The following is a 9,389-nucleotide window of genomic DNA, read 5'->3' as shown; positions in this document are numbered from 1 at the left end:
CTCCTGAACTCAGTCTGTTTTCTTCTCTCAGTAAAATCTAGTATCTTCCTCCTTTTCTTCACACCACGATGGCTTTAAACTGTCTTCAAATTCTCCCTCATCTCTACCGTCTTCATTGTTCTGTGTCTTCATCGTCAACACCCACAGAAACTGAATCTCTTTAATGTTTTACCTTCGACCTCTGGGTGCGCCCACTGTGCTGCCTGCAGCCCGTTTGCCAGGAGAGCTTCTGCCATTCTTGGTGAGAAGATGAAAGGCAGTGGACCTGGCTGGGAGGAGGGAGGTGGTCTGGCTGGTAGGAAGAGCCTGGCTTAGTTCAGGCAGCCGGAGGTGGACGAGTGCAGCAGCCCTTGGTTTTAAGGAGGCGGGGAGGGACGGGGAGCTTTCTTGAGTATTTTTTTAAGTGACACATGCACATGGTAAAAATTTAAACAGTACACAAGGCTGGACCATGAAAAGCAAGGTTCCCTTCCACCCTGATTCCCACGTCTCCCTGGAGACCATACCCATCCTGAGTGTGTGCGTGTGTTTTTTTTAAAAAAAAATCTTTATTGTTAAGATTATTACAGATGTCCCCCCCCCCCCCCCCCCCACCCCCCATTTAGTGTGTCTTGAAAGCTGCTTCAGAATAGCCCATATGGGTCTGTGTTATTCTGAACAACCACATAGCACTTCACTGACGGGTGTACTGTCACTTAACAGTCCCCTATTTATAAACATTTCGGTTTTCAGCATTTAAGAAAAATGCTGTGATGAGTGTATATATTCATTAACTCATCTCTGTATATAGGGTAAATTCCAAAGAGAGAAATGGCTGTCAGATGGCGGATATGTTAAAAATTCTAAGATACAATCCAGAAAAGACTTCCAATTTCAACTTCCCACACATGTCTGCATCTACCATCTTCATTCTGCAGTCTCCTTTACTAATCTGAAAAATAAAAAGTGATGGATTTTTGAATTGGTTTGAACTAATTTAAATGAGATTGAGAATCTTCATTGTCCAGTTGTATTTCTCTTCTGGTACAGGGCCGTAATTCTGAATTTTGGGTTAGGGACTCTACAAAAGAGTTTACAAAAAATCAGATGAAGCCCTGGCTGGTGTGGCTCAGTGGTTTGGAATGTTGTACCATTACACCAAAGGGTTGTGGGTTTGATTCCCGGTCAGGGCACATACCTAGGTGGTGAGTTTGATCTTCACTCGGGCACGTATGGGAGGCAACAGATCGATGTTTCCCCCTTAAAACCAATTGTTTTAAATCAGATGAAAAACAGGGACAAAGGCCTCAGTGAAGTGATCACCTTACATGATCCCCCGTCCCCTCCGCCCCAGAGTGTCCTGTGGATTTAAAACCCCCCTTTAGGGTCAATACTGTGTTTATTGCCAGATTGGGAGCAGGGTTTGTCATTTTGGTTTCCTAAAAGGTATGGGTTAGTAACAGGCTGAGGAAAACCTCTGTTTCCTCCTTGGTATCCATCTGAATGACACTGCTTGTGGCTCCTCTTGGTCAGTTCCCCAGGTCTACAGGATTCAGACCCGTGTGCTGGCCACGAGGTCCCAGGACCTCTAAGTGTTTACGGCTGATCGCAGCTCAGACTGACTTGCCATGTGCAGAGAACACAAGGCTTGGCCTCTGGGTGCTGCCTCCGCTGGCTCTTGTCCCTGTTGGAAGGTGGTTCTGCGGCCGGGCCAGGCTGGAAGGGAGCTGCTGGCAGTCCCCTGGGCCCCTGGAGCTCCCTCCGGTTCTCCTGGAGGCTTCCTTGGGAACCGAGAGGCCACTTTGCACTTGGTTCCCGGAGCAGATGAAGGGCAGCTTGGCCAGGGGCGCAGCATGTGTTCCCCACTTCGGTGGCTGGAGCTCAGGCTGTCCTCTGCCCATTCTCAGCGCTGCCGGGCGCGCCATTTCCGGAGTAAGCACGACAGACCCGACAGACAGGGCCTGGCCAGGCACATCCCACTCCCCGATGGCCGACATGGGGCCCGGCCTGCTTCGCAGTCTGGCTGTTCCACCTGGGAACTGGGAATGTGCCAGGCCCAACTAGGGCTTCCTTTCCACTCCCAAGGCTTCCGGCAAATCACTGCGCAGCCTGGCTCCGCATTCCTTCTCGAAATAAAGGCGTCGGTGGCAGTTCAGGTCTCCCAGCTTATTTAGCCCAAGGCCGGTCTCCACCCGGAATTTATCCCGAGGCTCATGCGACTGCCCATCATGTGGAGCTGGTGGCACTGAAGTTGCAATAGTGAGTGGCTCCTTGCTTCCCCGGCCATGATTCACTGTCTCCACTGCTCCGCTGCTCCCTCAGCCCCACAGCCATCCTCCCGGCTGATTAACCATTTGGCGGGTTTCGGTGTCCCCCGAGGGTGAGGCGGCTCCTCCAGCCTCCACGGGCTCGGGCTCTGGTGCTCAGCGCTGCCAGCCAGGCCTGGAGGGCGGGGAGTCCGTGCAGGTGAATGGCCTGAGGACACGGCCCTCCTCTCCTGTCCACTCTGCTGGGATTCTCGGGGGCCACTTCCTGCCCCGACAGCCGCAGGTTTCTTGGGCAGCTGAGGCCGCTCTAAGCCACACGTTGAGCTTGTCCCTCCTTCCCTGCGGCCACTTCCTCTACTGCAGCTCTGGGCGCTCGGGGCCCTCCGCTGTGCCCCGCACAGACCCATCCGCTACCCCGGGCTTGGGGGCCGCGCTGGTCGGACACCATACTTGTCAGAAGGAAGAGTTCTGCGTTCCTCCTGCCAAATCAGGGATCAGAACACGAGCCCGGCCGCTGGCTTCAAACTGGCCAGGGCCCGGCCATCTCTCTCCAGAGGCCTAACCGGCGCCCGCCTCTCCCAGGCCGCCCCGCGCCCTTCTCCACGCCCCGGAAGTGACTGCACAATCAGTGGCGCCTGCGCAGTGTGCTGCCGCGCACGTGCAGCTACGTCCTGCGCATGCGCCCTGGGAGTATCGAGGCGGCCCACGTGGCCGGGGGTTGATGGGCCGGCGTCCACGCGCCAGCGCTGGTGCAGGGAGAGCAACGTGGCCAGACGGCGGGGTCCCCGCACCCCGTGGAGGATGGCTGACCCAGGGTGAGTGGAAGGCCTTGCGGCCTGAGGGCTGGCTCACACCCCAAGCAGAAAAGGGGGGGATTTTCCCTCCAGAGTCGGCCTGTTAAGCCCGAGCGTAGATGACCTTCCCCGGGACGTTCTCCAGCGTTTGGGGTTTCTGTGCGGATGTCCTCGCGGCGCGGTGCGCTGACAGCTGCGGGCGGCGACCGGAAAGGAGGCTGCAAGCCCGGCTCCAGGTAAGTGACCCTGCAGGTGAGGCCTCTGGGTTTCACAGCTTTGGCTCCTTTTCTGCTGGTTTGTTCTTGGCTTGGTGTGTGGTGTTTCTGAAAGGTCAACATTTTGGGGGTTTGGGGGTTTCCTTTCATGCTTTTAAAAGTTCTGCCCGCCGCCACCCTGATACGTTCTCTTACATTTTGTTGCAGTGTTTTTAGGATTTTGCGCCAATGCGCCCTGTGGGGTGTATTTGGTATAAGCAGGTAAGGCATGAGTCAAGCTTTGTTTTTGTTTGTTTGTTTGTTTGTTTTTTCCCCCCAAATGGAAATCCACTTGCGCCAGCTTCATTTACTACGTGAACTACCTTGGTCGCTCTGTTTGATGATGTTGGACCTGTTGGGTTTAAGATGTCCCCTAGACATGCCATTGGAGACATCCTGTTATTAGCTGGACAGGCGATTCCAACGTGAGGGGTGAGCTTCTAGCTGAAACTAGAATTTTGGGCACTATGAGCATCTAGATGGGTCAACCTCCTCTTTTTCTTTTAAAAATGCTTTTCCAGGCTATTCTTAGAATTTATTCTTTCACATGAAATTTAAAATCACTTTATTCAGTTCTCTCCCATTCTTGGCCAAACCAAAAATTCTATTGGGATTTAAATAATTGCATTAAATTTAGATTGTAAGTTTTGGGAGCGTTGACATTTTTATGATCCTAAAGCTCCCCAGACGATAAAAATGGTTTCCATTTGTTAGACTTCTTTTAGATCCTCCAATAAGATTTTATAATTTCTTTATATGGGTTCTATAATTTTCTTATTAAACTTACTCCTATTTTATGGTTTTATTGTGAATGGGATATTTTTTCCATCTCTATTCCTGATTGTTAATATAGAAAAAGCTAATGATTTAATATAATAGATTTTTCTATCTTATGAGCTCTGATAGGTTTAAAAATAAACCTGTTTTGTAGGTACAGCCTGCCTGTTTGCCAGTATACCAGTTTAATTGCTAGCTTGCTGGCAATTAAACAATTAGCCCCGTCTTGTTCCTGAGGTGGATTGAAAGCCATGTGTGTTGTGGATGGAAATCACCTGTTAACAGCTGAGCAGAATGTGGGCTGTTGGTTTTGGCAAATGGCCTTTAAAGCGTGGAAGTAGTTTCCTTCTGTTTTTTAAATTTTATTTTTCAATTACAGTTGACATTCAATATTATTTTATATTAGCTTCCTGTGTACAGCGTACTGGTTAGACATTTATATAATTTGTGAAGTGATCCCTCGGTAAATTTAGTACCCACCTGGTACCACACATAGTTATTACAATGTTATTGACTATATTCCCTGTGACTGTTTGTAACTACCAATTTATACTTCTTAATCCTTTCACCTCTTGTACCCATTCCTCCACTCCCCTCCCCTCTGGCAACCATTAGTTTGTTCACTGTATCAGTTTGTTTCTGTTATTTTTTTCTTTAGATTCAACATTTAGGTGAAGTCATATGGTATTTGTTTTTGTCTGTCTGACTTATTTCACTTAGCCTAAGACCTTCTAAGTCCATCCATGTCTTATATGGTACGATTTCATTCTTTTCTTTATGGCTGAGTAATATTCCATTCTACATATGTGCCATCTCTCCTTTAGGCAGGTAAACGTCGTTAGGTTTGAGGGTTTGATAGTTTCTGTAAGATTGGTTATTTCTTGGTAAGCAGTGTCTGGAGTTTTGTGTGCATTTGTGTAAGGGAAGATTTTTCACTGATTTAAATTTTAAAAATGGTTATAATTCTGTTCAGGTTTTTCTGTGTGGTTTTTTTTTGAGTCAGTTTTAAGTTATAATAACTAGGATTTTTATCTCAGTTTTCAAACAAGGTTGGCACAAAGTTGTTCATAATATCTTCATTTTTAAATGTTTGTAGCATCTGTATTAATTTCCTCTTTTCATTCCAGATACTGTTTTTTGGTTCATTCATTTCCTCCCTTTTCCTTCTCTTCCTCCCCTTCTCTGTCTTGCTGATCAATAAAGTTGGTCAATTTTAGTTTTTATAAGAATCAACCTCAGCTTTCTTGGTTTTCTCTATTATGTTTATTTTCTCTTTTATTAATTTCTGATTTTTATTTCCTTTCTGAAGTCCTTCCTTTGAATTTATCCTGATATTTATTTTCTTATCCAAATTAGATGTTTAGCTCATTTTTTAGCCTTTCTTCTTTTACAATACAAGCTTTAAATGCTATAAATTTCCCTCTAAGTACTCAAATCCTACAAGTTTTGCTATATGGTATTTTAGTTTTTTTAAGAATATGTTTTTTATTGATTTTAGAGAGGAAGGGAGAGGGAGAGATAGAAACATCAATGAGAAACATCTATTGGCTGCCTCCTGCTCTCCCCCTAGTGGGGATGTGCCCTGACCAGGAATTGAACCTCCTGATGATGCTCAACCAACAGAGCACACCAGCTGGGCTTTATTTTTTAACTGTATTTTCTGATGTATTTTCTTCTTTGATCCATGAGTTACTTAAAATTGTATTTCTTAGTATTAGAAAACTGTTTTCTTCCTGATTATCTGTATGTTATCGCTTTTAAAATGCCTGCATTGTGTTCTGAGAATGTGGTCTGTTTAAAGTTTGCCGAGGCTTTATGACCAGCCCAGATATGTGATTAACATTCACCAATGTTTCGTGTGTATTTAAGAACATCTCCTGCACTTGTGTGTCATGCTGTTTTCAATACGTCAGGTTTGTTAATTGTGTGATTTGAAACCTTGCTGATATGTTTGTCTCTCTGAGCTCTCATTACTGGGGGAGAGACGTTAAAATCTTCCATTATGATTGTGGGTTTATCTGTTTCTCCTTGTGACAGTCCATTTTACGTTATTTTGAGATGCTATTTGTTGCCTTAAGAGTTTTAGAACTTGGGTGAATTTTACCTTTGATCATTATAAAGCGACTGTTTTTCTTTCTGGGAATTGGCATCTAGTACTGTTTTTTGCCTTAAAGTCTTGTCTGTACACAGGCATGTGTGCCTCGTTTTATTGCGCTTAGCTTTATTGCACGTCACAGAACTGCATTTTCATCAGCACAGAGGCAAGACCGTCCACTAGAAAAAGATGACAACTAGCTGAAGGTTCAGATGATCCTTAGCATTTTTTAGCAAGAGAGTATTTTTAAAATCAAGGTATGTGCATTTGCTGGATGGACTGCTCTTAACAGACAGTGTAGTGTGAACAACTTTTGTAGGCGCCGAGGACTGAAAACCTGTGTGATTCACTTTATTGTGATATTTGTATCGATGTGGTCTGGACCTGAACCTACAGTATCTCCCAAGTATGCCTGTATTTACCGTTTGGGCGTATTCTTGTAAATAGCATATAGTTGGATGATGTTTGTATTCCATATATTGTTTTTACCTGGAGCGTTTAACATATTTTGTGTAATGATTGATGCATTGATTATTGACTTATTTCTATCCTCTAATTTTGTAATTTTTATTCCACCGTACCTGCATTCCTTTTTCCACTCCTTTCCTGCCTTCTTTTAGATAGAAATTTTCTCCGTCACATACCATGTTTTTCCCGTTTTTGAAATTTAGTTTTCTTATTCCTTTCGTGATTCCTGTAAGATGTTTTACATGATATTTAACTCACCAGAGTCTAACTGCACAGGCACTATTGTTTTCCTGCATTTTTGTTTTTCACTGGCGATGCTAACATTTCCTCCTGTGCTTGGAGTTACCCAGTTGAGGCGGCAGCCACACTCCCAGCTGCCCAGGGCGTTGCCTTGGCCTTGGCTGTAGCTGTGTTTCCTGGCCGGGGACTCACGCGTACAATCCCTGTTTAAGGAGCACTTGCTATCTGCCCGGCCCTGGGGATGCTGCAGCGTAAACACAGACAAGATTCCCAGCTCATGACGCTCACAGCCCACGAGGCTGGGGACATGGCCAGCCGGTAGCATCCATGCTGTGCCCGCTGTGCCAGGTACCGTGGGAACAGTGGTGGGGGTGGTTCCCACATGTCGTGTCTGCAGGTCAAGTCCCACCCGCCCCGCCCGGTTCCTCTTTTTAAGAATCGCCTTAGCCATTTCCTGTGCAGTTACTCTCCCATGTAAATTTCACAGTCAACTTGTCAAGTTTTTTAAAAAAAATACCGGGAGAATTCGGGCTTGGACCGTGTTGACTCTGGATTTGGGAAGAAGCGACAGAGTGGAGTTTGCCCCTCCACGAAGCGGCATTTCCCCGCTCACGTGTCCTCTCTCTCAGTGGAGGCTGAGAGCATCTCCGGGAAGACCTGGTGCCCTTGTTGGGTGTGTTGTGAGGCCTCATGTTCTGCGTTGCAGAGTCTGTCACTCTCTCTTCGGTGCCGGCGGCTGGTAGACACGGCACAGGCGGATCTGTCCTGCTGGTCCGAGTGGCTCTGTCCAGGCTCTGATGCCTCCCTCTGCCTCAGTGGCTGCCTTTGTCCCCGCTGGGCTTTGCCCGTGCAGCCCCTCCCCACCTGTCAGGCCCGTCCTGGGGTCCCCTCACCATCCCCCCCATTATCCTCTATCCAGTGAGAGCTGCCCCTCCAGCCTGTGGGTCTCACTAGACCTGCCTCCACCCCAATGGGAAGGCCAGTGTCTGGGAAGGAGGAAGGGGGTATGTGTGAGAGGTTGTGCGAGGCCAGCCTTGGAGCTCACCGCGCCCAGGAGTCGGATGGGTGGTTAGGGTCTGGCGGTGGTGTCCTCACCGGGCAGCAGTGGCACTGGGAACAGGGCCACTGGGCCCGACCAGCTGCCCAGTCCTGGTAACTAGTGGTCCGGGTTGCTAGGCAACATTGTCAGACAGCTGGCCATTCACCAGTGCGGGCCTTCCTGGCAGAGGCCTGGCCCCACACAGTCCAGGTAAAGCCGACGCCACCCCGATGCTGACTCAGCCCTCACACGCCTTTCTAAAAAGGCCCTTCTGCTCCAGGCGCCACCCCACTCGGTCTCCCACCCCTTCCTCCCGCTGCCCGTTCAGAGGCGACGAGAGCCCCTGTGGGGCTGTTACCTGTTCTCCACCCAGTTACAGACTCGGGGCCACGGGGGACTCCACGTCCAAGGCTTTAATACGTCAGAAGATGCTCCCACACAGCCCGCCCCCCGTCCCCCGGCTCCTGAGTGGGCGCCCTAAGGCATCTCACAAGTTGGTGTTTTCACCATTTTTCCTTATGAAAACCAGCCAGTCCTGGAGTAGGAAGAAACACCTGTGATGAGTGTTCAGGCCAAACTCAGACAGGAACCTGTCTTCATCATTTATCCTTTACAGATACCATAGAAATGTAAGCAAAATAGCTATTTTATATAGATTTATATATTACATAAATAAATCAGGCCAATAGAGTTCAGGGGTGCTGAGACGGGCACCCCAGGTGCTAGGTCTCGTGCCCAGGGCACCACCCAGGCTGAGCTGAGGGTTGGTTCTTATTGCTGACTTGGGGCCTGGCTCGGGGGCAGGAGCACTGTGGGCCCTGCCCCAGCCGTTCCTGGCCTCTCTGGGGTGCGGCCTCTCTGGGGTGCGGCCTCTGGGAGCAGCCCCTGCACAGCCGAGGCTAGAGGCGCTCAAATCCACACGGGGGCCCCTCAGTCCCCCACCCTCCGCCCCCCGTGCTGTTGCTTGGAGACAGCTTGTGCCCTCCTGGGCCCAGCGGCCCCTCCCAGCCCCTTCTCTGGGGGCTCTGGGCTCCGGGGGGGCTGTCTCGCTACGTTGAGCTGAAAGTGCTCCGGACGAGGGTCCGTCTGGCTTCCTGACGTCGGAAAAGGAAGGGGCTCTTGCCAGCACGCTCGTGGCAAGAAAGCACACGTCCGCTAAGCACTTGCCAGCACGCTCGTGGCAAGAAAGCACACGTGGAAGCTGTCCGCTAAGCGCGGGGCTGAAATATTTACTAACCGTCTTGCTGGAAAGAAGTGGAGGTGGTTTTTCTAAAAAAAAGTCCACAGCGGCTCCCTGGGAGGGTCGGTGCCTCCACCTCCAGGTGGGGCTGGTGGGTCCAGAGCCCGGCAGCTGCCTGAGTGGGGACTGGGAGCTGGGTCCCAGGGGCCCAGGTTCCTAATGAAAGGGCGCAGGTGACCCAGGGCACCTGGGGCTGGAAGAACCGTCAGCACTTCCTCCTTCCAGGTGGGAGCTCC

General features: G+C 49.2%; 1 long non-coding RNA gene across 2 annotated transcripts; it reads right to left on the bottom strand.

Moving 5' to 3' along the window:
- Positions 1–8,541: 8,541 nt before the first annotated feature.
- Positions 8,542–9,389, bottom strand: LOC107182839. 2 transcript variants are annotated; one of them, XR_001513593.1, is made up of 3 exons: positions 9,341–9,389; positions 9,077–9,286; positions 8,542–9,043 (listed from the first exon to the last, which is right to left on the bottom strand). It is a non-coding gene; the product is annotated as an uncharacterized LOC107182839 (long non-coding RNA). The 2 variants fall into 2 exon arrangements; XR_001513592.1 differs by having other exon boundaries at positions 9,077–9,383.

This window comes from Myotis davidii, unplaced genomic scaffold (assembly GCF_000327345.1).
Source record: "Myotis davidii unplaced genomic scaffold, ASM32734v1 scaffold478, whole genome shotgun sequence".
Classification (NCBI taxonomy): Eukaryota; Metazoa; Chordata; class Mammalia; order Chiroptera; family Vespertilionidae; genus Myotis; species Myotis davidii.
This window is presented reverse-complemented; position numbering and strand designations above follow the sequence as displayed.